Genomic DNA, 20185 nt, shown 5'->3' on the forward strand with positions numbered 1-20185 from the left:
ACTCGCGTTCCAATAAAAAAACATGTTTTGGTGATGATTGATGCCTTCACCAAATTTACTAAGCTTTATCCAAATAAAAGAACCTCAAGTAAAGAAGCTATAGAATGCTTAAAATCATATTTTGCTAATTTTTCGAGGCCGAACCGAATCATATCTGACCGCGGGACATGTTTCAAATCCTTGACATACAGCATGTCAAGGTTGCAACGCACACCCCTCAATCTAATGGTCAGGTTTAAAGGCTTAACCGCATATGCTTGCAAATACATAATGAAGGTCAAAATATTGTTTTGAAATCATTTAAAAAATAAGCTTAATCGAAGTTTATTCAAAAATGAGCATTTTTTCAGGTAGTGTCATATTTCTTTATTAAAACTTTTTTTTTGTTTAATTAAATATTATAACTCTCATAGATAGATGTGCTTCACCCAAATGTTTTTGACAGGTTTTCTACAAAATCTGTAAATTGTATGAACAACAACTATGGAAATCTTCTTTATGTAGAATTTAATGATGTAAAATACATACCTTCATACATCTTTCCCTATATTTTCTTTTTGTTTAATACTCTAAATTAACACATTTTTTCAGGAAGTTTAACGGCTGCACAAATCATGTGTCAATCAAAATACAACCTTGCAAACATTTTTTGAAAGAAGAAAATTTTCTGAACTAACATTAATAGATCCAAAGTTGAAAACCAAACTATGTAAATTAATACTCTTGAGAATTCTGCCTTATACTTAAATACTCACATTGAATTTAATTTAAGTCATCGCTTTAAAGAAATGGCATTATTAAAATTATTCACTAAATTTCAAAAGTCTTAAGTTTGTTGTATTTTTGAAACTCTTAAGAAAACTATTTTTGCAAAACATTTAAATATATTAAAATTTTGAAAAAATTAATGAAATAAAAATAAGAGTGAGAAAAATTGATCACCCAAATGTCCCGAATTGAACCAAAAGAAAAATCCCAATAAGAAAATTTGTTTTGCTCAAGTACTCAATCGTAAATTAATTAGTTGCGAGTTATTTCTAAGGCATGAAGAAAATAAATTTAAAAATAAACTTTTTGCCTTAATTTGAAGTGTTAATTAAAATATAGTTTATTTTAAAAACATGTCTGACAAAAAAACTACAAAAACAAAATTAAAATGTTGGTTTGTATATTTTTCTTGCACTTACCACACACAAAATTGATCACTGGCGGCGCAGTTGCTTTTGCGTTAGTCCTGGACGCGATGTCTGGTTGGGAAAAGTTAATTGAAAAAAAAAGAAACGCTGCTTTTCTCCTCAGACGGACTCACAAAAAATTGAAAAAATATGCAAAATCAAAAGAAAAAAAAACTCACAAAAATAATTCATGAAAAACGTTCGTTAATTGCTTTTTCACTCACATTCACCGCACTTTAATTTTTTTTAATTCACTTATTTTATTTTTTCTTCCATCAATTAATTTATTTTTTTTATTTATATTTTTCGTATTTTCTACATTTCTCTTCCGAATTTCAACTGAAAAAAAAAAAAAATAAAATGATAAACTCAACAACTATAAGATGACGACGAAACGGAGACGGAAGGGACACACGATTTAAATTTAATTTTTTTTTATTTGGTCCTTTAATTCAATGGTCTGGTATCTTGTCTGCTGATGGTGTTCTGGTCCTCGAAATCAACAAGAGCCAGAAGAGAAAACCCAACATCAAAACACGGTTTTCAATTAAAATTAAAACTTTTCTATCATTCTCTCTTCCGATAGAAAATCATCAAGGACACAAATAAATTGAAGAGATACATAAGTACATTGAATATAATTACACAAACAATAAAAACGATTCTAACTCAAATTTTCAAGGATCTTAAAAATAAACCAATTTAAATGGTGAGATTGGTACCTTTTTTTGTTTTTCACGTTTTTGGTCCTTTTTTGTTGAAGTCAGATTGGAAAAATCCTTTATTTTTTTTAAGCTCAAGGATACTACCTCGTATTTCCTTACGCTGGATTTCCTTGGTACAATCCAATTCTCCACTGTCCCATAATATGCCTTTGAATTGGGTTTGTTTTGTACATCCAAAGGATAAAATACTGCAAGCCAACAAATAGAGGATGTTGACTAAAAGGACTATTTACTATATGCTCGAAGTCCCACTACGACGACGGATATAAACCAAAACAAGAGTGCAACCGACACACAATTATTATTATATCTGTGTAGGTTCATGCATATTTTTTTAAACGAATTTATAATATTTTTTTGTAATGCTTTTTCAGGATTGTGACTGCAAAAAGTTCAGAACAACGAACCACAAAAACCTCCCAAAAACCCGAAGAATAAAAAAAGGACAATCGAAAATAAAATAAAACACTCAAAAGGACCGAACAAATTTTTTCATGTGCGATAAGTTGGTCACAAAACAATATTTTCCATTTCACGCGAAGGATATGTTTATCCGCGTTTCGTTATTTACTGCACTGGATGGCAGGAGCAGCAGGATTATTGTTCCAATTCTCATTCACACCGATACACGTTGACTAACGGTGACAAATAATACGCCAAACATACAAACATATAGTACATATAAAAACCACCAGGTTGCATGAACTGATGCTATGTTGTTGATTGTTGCTCTCTATTTTATGTGTGCACGTCGTCGTCGTCAGGTGGCACAATGTTTAAAAAATTGTTTCAAAATGATGCCGCAGGATCAAAGGGGGAGGTCATTTTGTTGTGTTTTTTTTTTTGTTTAATTCATTTTGTCTCACTTTTTCATCTGAAATGGATTAAAATAAAAAAATTTAATTATCATGGGGCTTAAATTGTTATTTTATTTTTTAATTATATTGGTAGCTAAAGGTTCATATAGGTGTAGGCAGGTATGATGTATCAGAAAGGATGTTTTTTTGGTGGATTGAAGTAATAGAGAGAAAAGGATTTACCGAAATGACAAAATAAAAAGTAAAATTAAATCTGTAACATAATACTGTTACGATATTTTTGTATATGTGTACATTTACAAAATTACAAAAAAAATGAACACTACGTAGTTCTTCAATATTCTCTGTACCGAACGAACTTGCAACGTGTTTGGAATCTTTTTTTCTTTCACTTTGATACTGGATTAATTAATTTAATTACATACCAGATGATGTGGGATGGTTTATGGTTGCATGTAAAATGTAGGTTTACTTTTTTATGCATGCATAAAGTTAAGTAAAGGAAATTTTCAAAAAAAATATTGATCTTGTTGTCAGTGGTTTTGAAATCAAATTTGAGGATGGGATACAAAAAAAACTATTAGGCACAGTTTTTCAGTTTTGATTCAAACCTGATATGATTATGTCTAAAACTTAATTATTGATCAGCTAATCTGAAAAACTGATTATTGTTTATGCCATGTGGAAGGTTCTTATAACATCAGGGAATACAAATAAGGCACATCATTTTATTCAAATAAAATGTTCCATGCATCCAACAGGTTTAATTTAAACCTAATACATGAATAACTGGGTTTCATTAACTTTTTGAAATGGGACTATAAAAACTATTTGACGCGCAAGAAAAAAACGAAATTGTAGAGAAAAATAAATTGGTGTCTACGAAAGTGACGAAGGATTTTAAATAAACAAGACAAATTTAGATGTTTCTACTTCTATTTCTCTGTGCGTGATATATTTCAAAATAGAAAAGATAACTAAATACAAAAATAAATTGCGCAAAAGTCCATTGAGAATTAGGGACTAGCGACTCACAACTCTTAACTGTACTTACATCTGAGTAATGTTATAATGTCAGAGATAGAGGGGACCTAAAGTTTTAAGCCGATTCCGAACGACTTATTTGAGAAACCAGTTTTCATTACAAGAACTACACTTGGAGCATTTGCCAATTTCTTGCAAGAGGCAGTACCTGTGATTGAATCCAAGACCTCTGGCATGACAGTCCTACGCATTAACCACGTTAAAGTTTAATTAAAACAACAGTGTATTTGAAATATAAAATTTATTTTGTTTTTATTGTTACTTAAAATTAATAACACGTTTTGTTGAATGGTAAGAAAATATCAACCAACATGGGTCTCCGGCCAGTTCGGTCCCTAGCTAGCTGTCTCCATTTTAGCACGCCAAGTTGGTTGAGGTTCTCTCCCACCTGGGTGCGCCACCTGAGTAGCGGTCTTCTTCTACTGCGCCGTCCCTTGGAATTAGATTCAAAGACCTTCCGGGCTGGAGCGTTGATGTCAATTCGCTCTACATGACGTAACCATCTAAGACGTTAGACTTTAATTCTGCTAACTAGGTCAGTGTCGCTGTGCAGCCCGAACAGTTCGTCGTTATATCTTCTCCTTCATTCTCCATCTATGCGTACGGGACCAAAAATCACTCGAAAAATATTTCTCTCGAAGCATCCTAAGACGTTCTCAGCTTTCTTTGACAGGGTCCAGGCCTCAGCGCCATAAATGAGAACCGGGATGATGAGTGTCTTATAGATGGTGATTTTAAATGCTCGAGAGAGGACTTTACTTCTCAATTGCCTTCTAAGTCCAAAGAAGCAGCGATTTGCAAGAGTTATTCTCCGTTTGATTTCAGCGCTGCTGTCGTTGTCTGTGTTAATAGCGGTGCCTAGGTAGACAAAGTCCTTAACTACCTCAAAGTTATAGTTGTCCATGGTGACGTTTTGTCCAAAACGTCGTTGTTCAGTGTCCTTTTTTGATGACAGCCTATACTTGGTCTTGCCCTCATTGACCACTAAACTTATCTTCGTCGCTTCCGTCGCAATGCTCAAAAATGCTCCACTAACATCACGCTGTGATTTTCCAATTATGTCAATATCATCTGCGTAACCGAGTAATTGGATGGACCTTTGGAAGATTGTGCCTCTAGTGTTGACGGTTGAGTTTTGCACAATTCTTTCCAGAACGATGTTGAAGAAGTCGCATGACAGTGCATTGCCTTGTCTTAAACTTTTTTTGACATCAATTGCATCGGTAAGATCTGTTTCGACCTTGATAGAGCAGCGTGCATTCTTCATCGTCATTCTGCACAAACGGATAAGTTTGACAGGGATGCCAAAACTAGACATTTCTCGGTAGAGCTCTTCCCTAAAAATGTTGTTATACGCGGCCTAAAATCGATAAAGAGATGGTGGGTATCGATTTGAAGTTTCTGGGTTTTTTCTAAGATCTGGACTTTCCTGGTCTGAAGCCACACTGATAACGAATTGTCAGGTTCTTTACAAACGGCTTGAGACGTTCACATAATACGGCAGAGAGGATCTTATATGCAATGTTGTGAGGCTGATGCCTCCGTCCGTTGGCGCAATTTAGAGGATCCTTTTTTTTATGTATCGGGCACACTATGCTGAGATTCCACTAATCGGGCATGCTTTTTTCCGACCATATTTTGCAGATGAATTGGTGCATGCTCCCTACCAAGTCATCGTCTGCTACTTTGAATAGTTCGGCAGCGATGCCGTCAGCTCCAGCAGCTTTGTTTGAGCTAAGTTAAGATATAGCTATCTTTACTTCGTCAATGTCGGGTAGGCGGAAATGTTGATCTGCGTTGCCGAGGTTGAGTGGTTCTATCTGCCTTACAGCGGAATTCGGTTCGTCATCGTCGTTATATAATTTGGAGAAGTGGTCTTTCCATATTCTCAGGCTTCGGTTCGTGGCTGGTATGCTTGGGAGGTTTTTTTACCTTTTGGTAAAATTTACGAACCTCATTCCTGTTGTGACATCCCTCTATCTCCTCGGAGATTTGCATGTCCCCTTGTGGATATTGAGATGCGTTAACTGTATACTAGCTACCAGAACGTCTCGCTCCTCAGCAAAATCAACCACTCTGAATCCGTTGTCGGAGGTAGTGTCGTGCCGGCTGTATCTCCCGATTATGCCACTTAATATGTCTTTTTTCCTAGCTTGGCATTAAAGTATCCTAAAACAATTTTAATGTCATAGCCAGGGCACTGCTCATATGTCTTGTCCAAAAGCTCGAAGAATATGTCTTTGGTGTCTTCATCTTTCTCCTCTGTTGCGACTAAACACACCCAATGAAAATCTAGGCTTTATACGAAAAATTGTTAACTAACCAGGTCGCAAATACAACTTTCAATATTTATTCCTTTTTTTCACCAACATTGGTCAGATTTGAACAAAATACCGGACCTCTTAGACTTTTTTGTCGTTTAAGGTATTAAAAGAAATCTTATAAGAGCGTCAATTCATAGTCAACCAAAGCATTGATTTCCATGTGCTCTGCGTGACCCAGTCATCTAAGTCCTTGTAGTTTTATCCTTCTTCTAATAATGGAACCGTAGATCACGCAAAACATACTTTTCTCTTTCTCTCACCACATGGATAACGACCTATCAGGTTTTGATTTTAACGTTTTGATTAAGACGTTCATATATTACTCTAGAGAAGATTTTGTACGTGATGGAGACTTATACATCTAAAGTTAGTTCAGTTTAGAGGGTGTCCTCTTTTTAGTACCGAGCAAACAATACGCTTTAAAGAGCTTAGCATTTAAGCCATCTGCTGAAAGGGCTGTGCTAGACATCAGCCTTGGAATCAGAAAACGAGATATTTGGCTTTTGTCGTCTATACTGATTGGATCATCCTCCCTCAGAGTGGAATTTTGTTCATTTTCGCCGTTATTTAGTAATCTTTTAATATTTTAGGCATTGACTCCGGTTCTACTATGATGTTTCCACTTTCGTGTATGCAGCCTTCGGTTTGAGGTTTATGCTCTTGTAAATTTCGTTTCACCTTCTCACTCATTTTACGAACTTCATTTCTGCACCTCTTAACATCTTTGATTGCAGGCTTCTCATATTCTCGATTTTTATTATTTTGAGAACATGTTCTCATGTTCTGCTCCTAAAGCTCATCTTTTGTCCTTTTATGCATCACCACTTTTGTTTGGCTCCATTTGCTTTCCGAAATTTGTCATCAAATCAAATCAAAAAATTTTTTTGTTGGTGGCTGTTTAAACAGCACGTCAGAAGTGTGAAAAACATATGCTGATTTTTCCAGAAATCGCTTCAATTTTCAGCATATAATATATGAATTCGATACGGTCTCTGCTTAAATATAATCGATGGAAGTTAAGATCAGGGCTAACCGATGTTTTCGAGCTTTTGCTAAATAAAAAGTTGACCATTTCATGATAATTTCAAATAATCAATTATTTTAAGGGAAATGTTTTGGAAATCCTTAACAGAGAAATAATTTATGTCTAGAACCTCTGTTTACAACTAAAAACAATACACCCAAAACATTATGCTTTCCAGAAACATGTTATTTTTGCATTAAAAAACAATTTGTCTTTTTGTATTTGTTTTGTTTTTTTTTTTATTGAGAATAATCCCATGAATAAGTAATTAAAATAAAAAAAAATTAATTCAAACAATGCATAGATAAAACATTATGATGAAAATTCTATTTATGTCACAAAAGTTAATTCAAATTCTTATGTCAGAAAGTATCCATCAGCTTTGTCCATCATGATTGATAGATTGTAACTAAAAATCTGTTATTCACTTTTGTACAACTTAGCCATTAGCCATTGTATCCTGTATAGTGTCTTCTTAAAAATATAAGTTCCATCAACCATCGCCAGGCTTCAGCTTTAGCATCAGCATCAGCCCCCAATATTATACATTTGCTATGATGTCGGTCGATCTTTGCCGGTGATGTTCTACATCAATTCATCACTCATTCTTCATTCATTTGATGTCGGAATTAGAACGGGACCGGGGAACAGAGAACAATTGGAATTCCCAAACAATTTGTCAGAAATGGATTCCCTTAGAGAAAATTAGAGAGGAGCCCGGGAAATATCATCCTGTCACTCTTATGCTTGTCTATCGGGTCATCTGCTCATCTGTCAAATGTAATTGATAATGGTTTGGCAAATGTCCTTTTTTTTCATTCTTATATTCCTTATTTTTGGCTCTTCTAAATGGGTTATTTTATAGTTCCAGCATTACGTGTACCCAAATAGCTTGCAGGTGAAAAATTGTAATAGATCTAAATGTTGAAAATTGTCATTCTCGAGTTTATTTTTGAATCACATAAAACGTTAGAAAAAAGAACTCTTCGACTCATTCAAAGCGGAAGAAATTAAATACAAAAAAAATGTCCTTTAAGTTTGTTTGTATAGAAAACAAATTACATTTAGACTCCACTCACTCATTCCTCATCACCAGGATGATAAATGTTATTTTCTGTTTGTTTTTTTTGTGTTTTTATTCTTTTTGTGATTTCTTTTAATGTCACTCAGAAGATGAAACAAAGATGAAAATGAAAAATGACATTTTGATTTAAGACTCACATACAGTAGAAAGGACACTACCCATAGGCTTAACGATGATAAATTAAGCTTCCTAGTACCTCTATCACTACCTACCTACTCACTCCTACATATCTACTTTTGCAAGAAGAGAAATGCAAACAAAATCATATACAAATTTTATAAGAAGAAAAATAAAACCCGTTTGTCATACTCAAGTTGGCAATTTAGTCTTTTTTGCATTTAAGAAGTTTCTTTTTTATGCCCCGAAGGCTAAGTTAATCTTCTTCTTCTTTTGAAATCAGTTGGCCAATTTGTATTTAAGTTCTATAAATAGATGAAGTTTATTTAAGTCGTTATTAAGTTTTGAGGATTGAGTGGGAAAGGAGATTGATTGCATTGTTTGATAGAGTGTAATTTAAACAAAATGCTCATTTATTATTTAAGAAAGGTCCTTTGAAAATATATACTTAAAAAAGCTAAATCCATAACCTTGCAAAGAACAACTATTTTAAGGATTCCAATAATCAAATCAAATGGGGTGGCGCAACAGTCCGTTGTAAACCAAGGCCTAGTGACTTACAACTCTCAACCATTCCTGTGTGCGAGTACTGTTGTCAGGAATGGAAGGGACCAACAATTTTGGGCCGAATCCGAACGTCTTGTTTGAGAAGGCACTTTTTCATGACAAGAACTACTCTTGAAGGATTTTTCAATTCCCTGCAAGAGGCAGTACCCGCGAAAATTATTTTTTTTTTTTAAATTAAGGTTGCACAGGCAGGGATTGAACCCAAGACCCCTTGCACGACAGTCCAACGCACTAACCATCATGCTACGGGTACGGATTCCAATAATATCCCTGTGATTTCTGTGATGGTCAGGCTACGTAGTGAACTAATAGATTTAGACCTCTGATTTACCCCTAAAGTGTAATATTTGAAAACCTATCAGAAAGAGAGACTTCTTGCCCCATTGTCAGAGAAATCAGAAGGAATGTATTCAGAGAAGACTTTTTATCAGAAGATCAAGAGATAATTTTATTAAATGTTGCCAATCTACTTTAATTCAATGAAATTTTTATCTATCTATCTATCTAGCAAAATCCTTTAGCAATACATTAAATTTAAAAAACTAGATTTTCGCTAATTCACTCACTCACTCACTTGAATGAGTGTACTCGTTTGTGAATGAATTCTTTGAATTTGTTAATTTTTTAAACTTAAATATTATATTTATTGTGTCTGCTTTAAATCCAAATCAATGTTTTTTGAAAATCTCTTCGAAGAAAATACGAAATTAAAAAAAAAAACACATAAGTAAAGTATAACCTAACATAGTAGTTCATGTTTTGAATTAAATATATTTTGTATTCGATTTTTTATATCGGGTAAATAACTATGTCCAAATCAAGCAAACAAAAAAGAGTATTGTCCAACTTCTATCCGTAACAATCAAAAACAATAAATGATTAATTCTATAAGAAGAACACAACATTTAAAAAGATCTTTTTGATGGTTGATAATATCTCATGTTTTTAAATGATTTAATATTACACATAAAAGGAGTAAAAAAGTATTCAAAAAATTAATTTTTTAAAATGCACCAACCAAATTTCTTAGATAAAGTTATGTTTTTTAAATATCAAAAAATCGAGATACCGATGGACATTGCAATGAGTGTTAAATATTTTACCATTCGTGAAGTGCGGCTAAAGAATGAATACCTGTGCTTAAAAGTACATTTTAAATTGGGATCTAGGTTAAGGGATGAACATTCCCAAAAGTACATATTACGGTATTACCGTTGAATTTTTTGAAAGGTGGTGTGAAAAGGCTATTTTAATAAAGCATTGTTTGTGGAAATACTGATTGAACTATCAAAGGAATGGGACCTTGTACCGGTGTTCAAGGGAAGAAAATTTCTCAGTAAAAGTATGATTCCCTATCAATTTAAGAACTCTCTTTTCAATTGTATTCAAAAGGCTAAAGTAGGTTATGTGGGAACTAACCTAAATTTGAGAATAATATTTGAGCTTCAGAGGAATAAAGCTTTTTAAATTAAAGACAAATCAGAAGAGGTAAGAAGCTTCTTGCATCATCTGAGAAAACCAAAATTAATGGCAAAAAGAGATTATTAGTGATGCACATACTTGATCCGAAAATTGTGCAGTCTCTTCGATGCAAGTACCATCCTATGGATAGTGGTATAAGAACAAAGTATAAGATCATTTTTAAAAATAAGAAATAGTTTCGGAGAAAAAACAGTGCCCTGGGGCATACCAGGGTTAATTTAGATTAAGTGAAAATCAGATTTGAACCAATCCAATACTGTTTAAATTTTAAGGCCCAAATAGTAATTTCTAACAAAACAAGAAGAGATTCATTAATACCAAATGCACGCATTTTTCATAAGAGTGCTACATTTTTTTTTATAATTTACATGCACTCAAGGGGTTTTTAGTACCCTTTATATGTTTATATTTAAACACAGTGCGAGCATTAGGAAAATAGGGAAGGATTTAAAAGGAGATACTGGTGCATATTGGTCTTAAAGTTCTTGCCATCAAAATGGGAGGGAAAAACAGAGTTGGCCAAAGCATTCCACATACTCGATGTGTGATTTAAGAAAGAATCTCTATACTTGACATTATGCCCGAAATTGAGCTCAAGGGTAAACTGATGAGCATTCCTGGAAGTGCGAGTATTACGGCTGAATCGTTTAAGGGGTGGAATGCAACTGACTAATTCGACAAAACATTGCTTGTAAAAATATCTATAAAACAACGAAAGTCATGAAACATTGCGGCGGTGTTCCAGCGATGTAAATGTTTCGATTATATTTCTATCGCCTATCATTTTTAAAGCCCTTTTTTGTATTACATCCAAGAGATTTAAACTTGTTTTAGGGGCATCTGCATAGATATGCGAATTATATTCAAGCTTTGGACGGATGAAGGCTTTGTAAATTACAGCTAGAGCAGAATTGGTGAAATATTTCTTTCATCGTCGGAGAAGTCCTAAGCAAATGGCAGTATTTTTGGCAATATCAAATATGATCGTTCCATAAAAGGTGATCTGTGATACACATACCAAGTACTGGCAGTTGATTAGTTTCTTGGATGCAAGTGCCACTCATAAATAGTGGCATCGGGGGTGCATGCCGCTTTAACGACAGGAGATAGCATTGAGTTTTCGAAGCATTAAATTCTACACGGTTTTTGATTCCAGATTGGATAATGCTGTCAAAATCAGAATTTAATGAACTTATCATACGCTGCCTTTGAAGTTCCACATCCGAAGAACAAGGATGTGAATCTATAAACCAGTATGAGAAATTGAGGGTACTGTCGTCGGCGAAACAGGTTAATGGATTAGAAGTGGCAGACATAAGATCATTTATGAATATAAGAAAGAGGGTCGGAGACAAAACGGAGCCCTGGGGGACACCAGCACTTATTTTATGAATTTCAGACTTGAAACCATCCAATACAACTTGTATTCAACTGTTAGAAAGGTAACTTCTAATCAAACGAAGAAGAGATTCATCAATACCAAAAGAACGCATTTTCGTTAAGAGGGCTTGGTGCCAAATTCTATCAAATGCTTTTGAAATATTAAGAGCAATAATGTTACTTTCTCCAACACGATGTAAAGATTTTTTCCACTGTTCGGTGAGATGAACCATGAGATCACGAGTGGACCTACTGCTACGAAAACCATATTGTCGGTCATTAAGCAGCTTCCATCCTTTGACATATTTCTTGAGCTGATAATTAATCAGCGTTTCCATGACCTGGGAGAGAAGGGACGTGAGTGCTATTGGACTATAGTTAGAGGAAGAGGAGGATTCGCCTTTTTTATGGACAGGATGGACAAATTCTATTTTCCATCCGCTCGGAAAAAGATCTGTAGAGTAGGAAAGATGGAAAAGTTTACGCAGTGGTTTTTCCAGCTATGAAGAACACCTCTTCAAAACAATTGAAGAGATACTATCCGGGCCAGCGGATCTGTGTACGTCACGGTCTTTCAGTACTTTTGCAACTGCACGAGTGTGAAGGAAGATTCGTCCCATAGAACCATTTACGCTCTCAAGAACAGGAGGACTCATGACACTTTCTGGTAGCGTCAAATTAACAGCAAACTATGCTGCAAGCGAATTGGCTTTATCAATCGAGCTTACATTGAGAGTGTCATTGTGAACAAGCGTTGGAACCGAGGATGACGTGGTGTTTACTTTTGCTATGAAAGCCGAACTGATGGTTATTAAGAAACTATCGTCATTCTAGAAAATTCTGACGCTGAAAATTGATCAGCGTTTTCATAAGAAAAGGAGGGACGTAAGTGCAGTAAGACAAAAGAAAGAGGGAGACGAGTATTCTCCTTTTCTGGGAACAAATGCAGTTTTTCATCAACCCAGTAGGAGTAGCAAAATAGGACAGATGGAAGAGCTTTAGGAGTGGTTTTGCTTGACAATTGAGCATTTCATAGAAAATAATGGCATTTTTCTAAATGTTTGCATGATTTGGGCCTCAGTTTTTCTTTTAGCTTTTAATATAAAGTATTCCCATAAACAAAAATTCTAGAGCATCTCCAAAATTAAACATATGAAATACCTAATGTTTTTATGTTAAACTTTGAAAACAAGAACTTTCTTAATGGTACATTTCTAATTAACCTTAAACTGCCAGCTGTTAAACTGTTACCGTTTTAAATTGAAGTGGAGAATTTATATCTTAACATCATTGTGATCCATATACAAATTATGAAGACTAACAATATCAATACATTAAAATTATCATTGAAATAGTACAACGAGGCGAATACGCAATTTTCCAATTGCAGTTTTTTCTTAATTTCTTAAGAGCTGTTTAAGTTTTAATTTCCATTAACTTATTTTGACATTGTTAGCGCAGATCATAAACATTTTTATAGAACAAAATGATTAATTTTTGCGCTATCTTTTTCGCAGGTTGAGTAAATTCGAATCTTTAAATCAAACTACCTTCCCACCTGGAGCCACTTTATACATCGTTCAGTTTTTCATGCTGCGCTCCATAATAATAATAATTAATCCAATGAAGAACAAAATTTACAAGCTCATAAATGTGTACGACAATATGTATCTTTTACCAGTATACCAGTAATTTAATTTCCAGTTTCCTGCAAGCACTGCATAACACATACAACAGCCAGCAAGTATAAGTAAAACTTCCATGGAACCCCAAGCTGACAATTAGAGGAATGTAAAAAATAATATAATCATCCCCTGACTATGATCCTTAAAGCAAAATATTTAAAGTCGTTGCTGTCATCGTGGCAAAATACACAATAAATAAAAATTCCATATAACGACTCTTTCAACACACGGCAACGACGATGAAGAAGCCGACAAGGACGACGCACTGTTACACTGGTGCTCCTACTGAGTGGCGTAGCGCAGCATATAGAATCTCAGAATCTCAAGGAGCGAACACAAAGACAAGGACAAGGACATTTTGGTGTCAAATTGGCTGTTACTGTATCATCAGCCACTCTAACAGCCTCAAGTCCACCACCTGGAACCCCCTGTCAGTCCTGCTTAGCTCCCAAATGACAAATAGAAAAAGCAAAAAAAAAAACAAAACTTCAAGAACCCAGGAGCAGAAGTGTACCTGGTTGCAAATTGTGTTAACTTATACTCGTATGTATGTTGCGAGCGAGCGATGCTTAAAAGTATAGAGGTACTTTCCATTCCACCTATCAACTAGAAGGAATAACTTGCGGGATGATTTTAGAAATTTTATATTTTCTTCCATAAATTATACGCAATTACCACCACCATTCCCCCTTACCCTCATGCCACTTTGCCCGTTGGCATGATGTGCCGGTAGATGGTTCCACTTCCGGGAGCATGTTTGCTCCACATAGGAAGGTGTACTCGTACTCGTACTCGTTTTGGAACTCCAAGCAACCGGGTAAGGGATCCGTTAATCAATTTCACTTCTTCGCAGGATGCCTGCTTTCTTTGCGCTACATTTAGATGGAACGCTTGGTGGCTTCAAACTTCCTATATCTCAACCTCCAAACATGCCCGATCTTTCTAGTCGAGATTTCCACGCAAAAGTATTTATTTGCACCTGAGCACACTATATACCAATAACGGTACCGGTATACCTTATAACTTATACCGAGATAAACGATACAAAAACCGTGAGTAAGAAAGAAAAAGAGAGCGGGACAGACGAGACACGAGTCGAGTGTAGCTAAAATTAATGTATTTCACGAATGTGAATTATATTCTTGGATTATTTATGTTAAAATGTTTCAAGTGCGAGCTTAAATATCTTGTAAAGTAATTTCAAACCGGCAACAAGATAACGAAATAAGGGAACAAAAATATAAGAAGACTTCGAGTCCTTGTGTGTCGAGTTATAAATTCTAGGATCTTAATGTTTGGAAATTTATTAGAAGTTTTATTTGTTTTTCTTTTTTTTTTCAAAATTACAAAATATGTTCTTCGGGTCCACTCATACCTGATATATGCTTTAAAAGAGGTTTTTATTTTTTGTTCGAGAAGACATTTTATTGGAATCTTTTAGGTCAATATAGATGGAGTGGTAGGGTTTATTTCTTAACAATTGATATTGGATTTAATTCTGGGATATTAAACGTTTTTAACCCTTTAAAAGTTGAAAAATTAAAAATCAAATCATCTTTGTACAAAAATAAACGCACATTAAATTGGGAGTCAGTTTTATTTTAACGGTTAGAAAAGGCTTTCCATTAAAGTTGGGTTGATTTTAAAAATGCATAAAACAAGTTGTTTATTTGAGTTATCAATAATGTTTCATCATTAATTGAGAGCCCTTTCAATGGCATTGTGTGAAATAAGGACGGTGGTTAAATTTTGAGTTCTGATGTTGATTTTGAATAAAACACAAATTATTTGCGAAATTATTTTTATTTCTTTTTATTATCATATTTTGGTATGGTTCAATTATTAATGGTATAAAATATCGACGGGTTCCGTGACTTTGGTGGCGCAGCTTTATCCGATGGTCCAAATTTTTGATGATGCTCAGGAATAATTGAGGTTCAATGTTATTAATGTGCCGAGATATCTCATTTTTAGCTCTTGAATTGTTGCTGGCTTATCAATGCACACTTTTTTTGCAAAAATCTCCAAAGAAAGGAGTCCAACGATTCCAATTGACATCACCACCACGTGATACACCCAAAACACTATTTTTTTTGTAAACTGTGAAGCCAAGGTACAGCTACGGATATCCCGATCCAAGCCAAAACAAGGAAGTACTGTGAGAAGATTCGACGTTAGACGGCTACAATCGCAAGAGACTTTCATGTCCTTTTCCGATCGAGACTCTAATAACCTCTTAAGGAGTCCTATGCTTCCTGCATTAAGCATTGAAAACCAGTGGCAAAATTGCCTTTCAGCCATCAGAGATGCCAAATCTGAATTGCTTAGTTTCACAAGGCCACCACAGCGAAACCCCTGGTTTGGCAAAGAATGCCGGCAAGCGCACGCAGCGAAACAAGAGGCATACAAAACGGCGCTGCACAAAAGGACAAAGAAGAAGAGAGAGGAACACCGGCTTCTTCGACGGAAAAAAAGAGAGCATGAGAAGCACGCGATCGAGGAGATAGAGGGATGTTACAACAGGAATGACGTTTGGAAATTTTACCAAAAGGTAATGAAAACCTCCCATAGGTACCAATCACGAACCGAAGACTGAAAAGACGATCAGGGGAACATCTTAGTAGAACCGCAGTCGATGCTGAAAATATGGAAAGATCACTTCTCCAAATTATATGACGGCGATGACGAACCGAATTAAGGGGGATAGAACCACTCAACCTCGGCGACGCAGATCAACAATTCCGCCTACCCGACCTTGACGAATGAAAATAGCTATATCTAAACTTAAGTCAAACAAAGCTGCTGGAGCTGACTGCATCGCTTACAAACTATTCAAAGCAGCAGGCGATGACTTGGTACGGAGCATGCACCAACTCATCTGCAAAATTTGGTCGGAAGAAAGCATGCCCGATGAGTGGAATCTCAGCATAGTATGCCTGAAACATAAGAAAGGAGACCCCCTAAACTGCGCCAACTACAGAGGCATCAGTCTCCTTATAACATTGAGTAAAAGATCCTCTCTGCCATATTATGTGAACGTCTGAAGCCGTTCGTCAACATCCTGACAGGTCTTTATCAGTGTGGTTTCAGATCAGGAAAGTCCACTATCGTATGACAGCATCTATAGGGAAGAGCTCTACAGAGCAATGTCTAGTTTTGGCATCCCTGTCAAACTTATCCGTTTGTGCAGAATGACGATGGAGAATGCACGCTGCTCTATCAAGGTCGAAAATAAACTTACCGATGCATTTGATGTCAAAAAAGGTTTTAGACAAGGCGATGAACTGTCATGCGACTTCTTCAACATCGTTCTGGAAAGAATTGTGCAAAACTCAACCGTCAACACTAGAGGCACAATCTCCCAAAGGTCAATCCAATAACTCGGATACGCAGATGATATTGACATAATTAGAAGATCAAAGCGTGATGTCAGTGGAGCGTTATTGAGCATTGCGACGGAAGCGAAGAAGATGGGTTTAGTGGTCAATGAGGGCAAGACCAAGTATATGCTGTCATCAAAAAAGGACACTGAACGACGACGTCTTGGACAAAACATCACCATGGACAGCTATAACTTCGATATACTTAAGGGCTTTGTCTAACTAGGCACTGCTATTAACACAGACAACGACACCAGCGCTGAAATCAAACGAAGAATAACTCTTGAAAATCGTTGCTTCTTTGGACTTAGAAGGCAATTGAGAAGTAAAGTCCTCTCTCGAGCATCTAAAATCACCATCTATAAGACACTCATCATCCCGGTACTCATCTATGGCGCTGAGGCCTGGACCCTGTCATAGAAAGATGAGAGCCTCTTAGGATGCTTCGAGAGAAAAATTCTTCTGGTGATTTTTGGTCCCGGACACATAGATGGAGAATGGAGGAGAAGATATAACGACGAACTGTACGGGCGACACTGGTCTAGTTAGCAGAAATAAAGTCCAACGGCTTAGATGGCTAGGTCATGTAGAGCGGATGGACATCAACGCTCCAGCCCGGAAAGTCTTAATCCAATCCTCAGGGACGGCGCATTAGTCATACGGACCATTTTGATTTTATATGGTTAATAAATAAATAAGGTGGTCCAACAGACCAAGCAGAATCAGGGCCTAGTGCCTTACAACTCTCAACCATTCCTGTGTGCGAGTAATACTGTCAGAGTTGGTAGGGACCTACAGTTTAAATGCCGAATCCGAACGAATAATTTGAGAAAGCACTTTTCATGACAAGAATAACTCTTGGGGGATTTGTCAATTTGTCAAAAAGTTGGGTGGCACAGGCAGGGTTTGAACCCAAGACCCCTTGCATGACAGTCCAACGCACTAACCATCACGCTGCGGGTACTACGGTTGTATGGTAACAGGTTTAAATAACGACGCTAAATTCACCATGTCGTGCTCTGCTATAGACCAAGTTTTTTGCAAGCGACGCGGAATTAACTGCCTCGGATTCTGCTGCACACTTTTACAAACTGCGGAAATGTTTTGAACAGATTTTGCGTCAAAACTTTAAATAGTCGACTTGGAAGGACGACTATTTATCCCAGAAAAAAGGCGCTACGCGTGCATCGTTCCTATTGGAGAATACGCATTTTTTTCGTATTGCTCGACTCTGTACCTTGACGCAACGATTTGTCTTAAGTTACTAATTGAAAAAAGTTTAAAATCAAACTTCCACAATTTGAAACGCTTTATATTTTCACTTTTTGATGCGTTACATGATGATTTTTAAGCGCTAAAAATATTCTTTTTGAAACAACTTGATTTAGTGGTGGTAATTTAATTTAAATATAAGAACGATACTGCATTAATTTATTGATTAATTTTTAGAATTATTATCTCAGTGTAAAAATGGTATCAAATAAAAGAAAAATCTTTAGTAATGCGCCTTTCAAAATACTAAAGCACATACCTTTTAATAAATTAACAACATACAATTTTAAATGCTCAACTTTATTCACATTTCTTTCAAAATAACCTAAAATATTTTCTGAAATTTTCATAATTTTCCCAAATTTATCAATAATTTGTAATTTTTGGTTGTTACTCCATTGAAATTTTAAATAAATCACTTTTCATAAATTCAAATATTTGCATTTCTCCGAAAATTACGTAGATTCAGATTGACAATACCAAACGGGAGCATTCCGAAAAATCAGCTCCCAAAATATTTTATAAATCCATCCAAAACTTCATATAAATCAACCTCAAAATGTCTGCTGGATGTTTTTTTATTGTAAATGAAAATATTTTCATTTATAAACCTCATAATTACTTCAGCCACCTCATTACATTGAAACATTTTATGAACGTGACAAGTCATCGACAAAAGTGGAAAAAATACAATTTTCGAAACAAATTCCCATTTTGGATTCTTAGGCATAATCACGTCCTTTTGCTGCTCCCGGTTTTATGAGTGCAAAAAAAGGAGTGTACAAAACTCCATGCCAAGGCCCCCAAAAATAGGAATGAAGTAATAACAGTTTCTGTCGTTAGCACGAATATCCCGTGTTTTTAAAGCGAATTAAGACCTCTTCACTAAATGGAATGTGTATTGTATATAGGAATATTTAAATGCCACCCCTATTCAACCCCTACATACCTAGTTTATGAAAACAATTCAACGTTAACCCACATTGCCACAAAAGGGCGATGCCTTTGACACGTTTAACCAATTTGGCTTCCTTGCAAAACCACATTCAAGACCGAAAATGACGAGAACGAACCGACCGACAAAGACAACGACCGCGACTCCGCCAGCCGCCAGCCGCCGCCACCGCCACCGCCGCTGACGACGAACGAAACGGCAACCATAGAGAGACGAAACGAATGAGCCCAGGTACTTTCAAATGCAAATTAAAGCGCAAAAATTATGACAAAGAACAAGGACGTTTGGCAGGATTCAAAAACTTCAATTCTCAATTCTGCCTGTGCTATATAGCTATTAGCTAATACCCTTTTTGCTTCACACAAAAAGGCCGCAACAGAAGCTTTCTTCTTATGCTTCCTCTCTTTTCTGTCTTTCACTCTTCGTCCTTCGTATTATGACGTTTTCAAAATACCTATACACAAAACTATATGAATGTGGGTAAAATATTTCCCATTGGATAGAAGAAAGGATGAAAACGCGCTAAAATTTATGATGAAATAAAATTAGATCCTTAAACAGAGCGGTTGAATTAGTAAAGAAGAAGTAGAAGAAGATAAAAAAAAATAGGAAGAAGCAGAAAGTGTGGAATATGGAGACAATATAAAATACTCGTATATACTATTCGCCTTTTATTGGCTTTGATCCAAATTTGTACTTAGAGAGAAAACCATTGCAAAATGTACATTTGGGGCCGCAGCTTTCAGCCAGCATCGAACCACAAAAGCACATTTTCTCTATATCTATGTTCATACCTCTTTCTTCCTTTGAAGCCGCTAATTCAATGAAAATCAAGTTTTTGTATGCATTTTGCCCAACTCCGCACAAGAAAATTTATCTCTTTTCCATTTCCATGGACACTCTGAAGTCTAGCTCCATACCTACATATAACGGAGCCTAACCATCTCATCTAAAAGAAAAGAAAACATTGAATGAAGGAAAGTTTTAAGTCGGCAAGGAGCAGGAAGAAGGAAAGAAAAGGACTTTTCTTTCAAATCACTTTACCGCATACATTTGTAAATTTTGTATTAGCTTCAATGGTGGTCTTCAATTTAAAAACAGGGCTGCATTTTTTGAGAGTTTTTGAGTAACGCAATTTAGAAATAAGGCTCAG

General features: G+C 35.7%; 1 long non-coding RNA gene across 1 annotated transcript in view; it reads right to left on the bottom strand.

Moving 5' to 3' along the window:
• Positions 1–1097: 1097 nt before the first annotated feature.
• The window catches only part of LOC129948443 (uncharacterized), a 98252-nt gene continuing 79164 nt past the window's right edge, over positions 1098–20185 (bottom strand). The window contains exons 2-3 of the long non-coding RNA XR_008781874.1: positions 1898–2774; positions 1098–1514 (exon numbers count right to left, since the gene is read on the bottom strand). This is a non-coding gene — a long non-coding RNA (uncharacterized LOC129948443). The remainder of the gene's footprint in view (positions 1515–1897; positions 2775–20185) is intronic.

This window comes from Eupeodes corollae, chromosome 2 (assembly GCF_945859685.1).
Source record: "Eupeodes corollae chromosome 2, idEupCoro1.1, whole genome shotgun sequence".
Taxonomy (NCBI): Eukaryota; Metazoa; Arthropoda; class Insecta; order Diptera; family Syrphidae; genus Eupeodes; species Eupeodes corollae.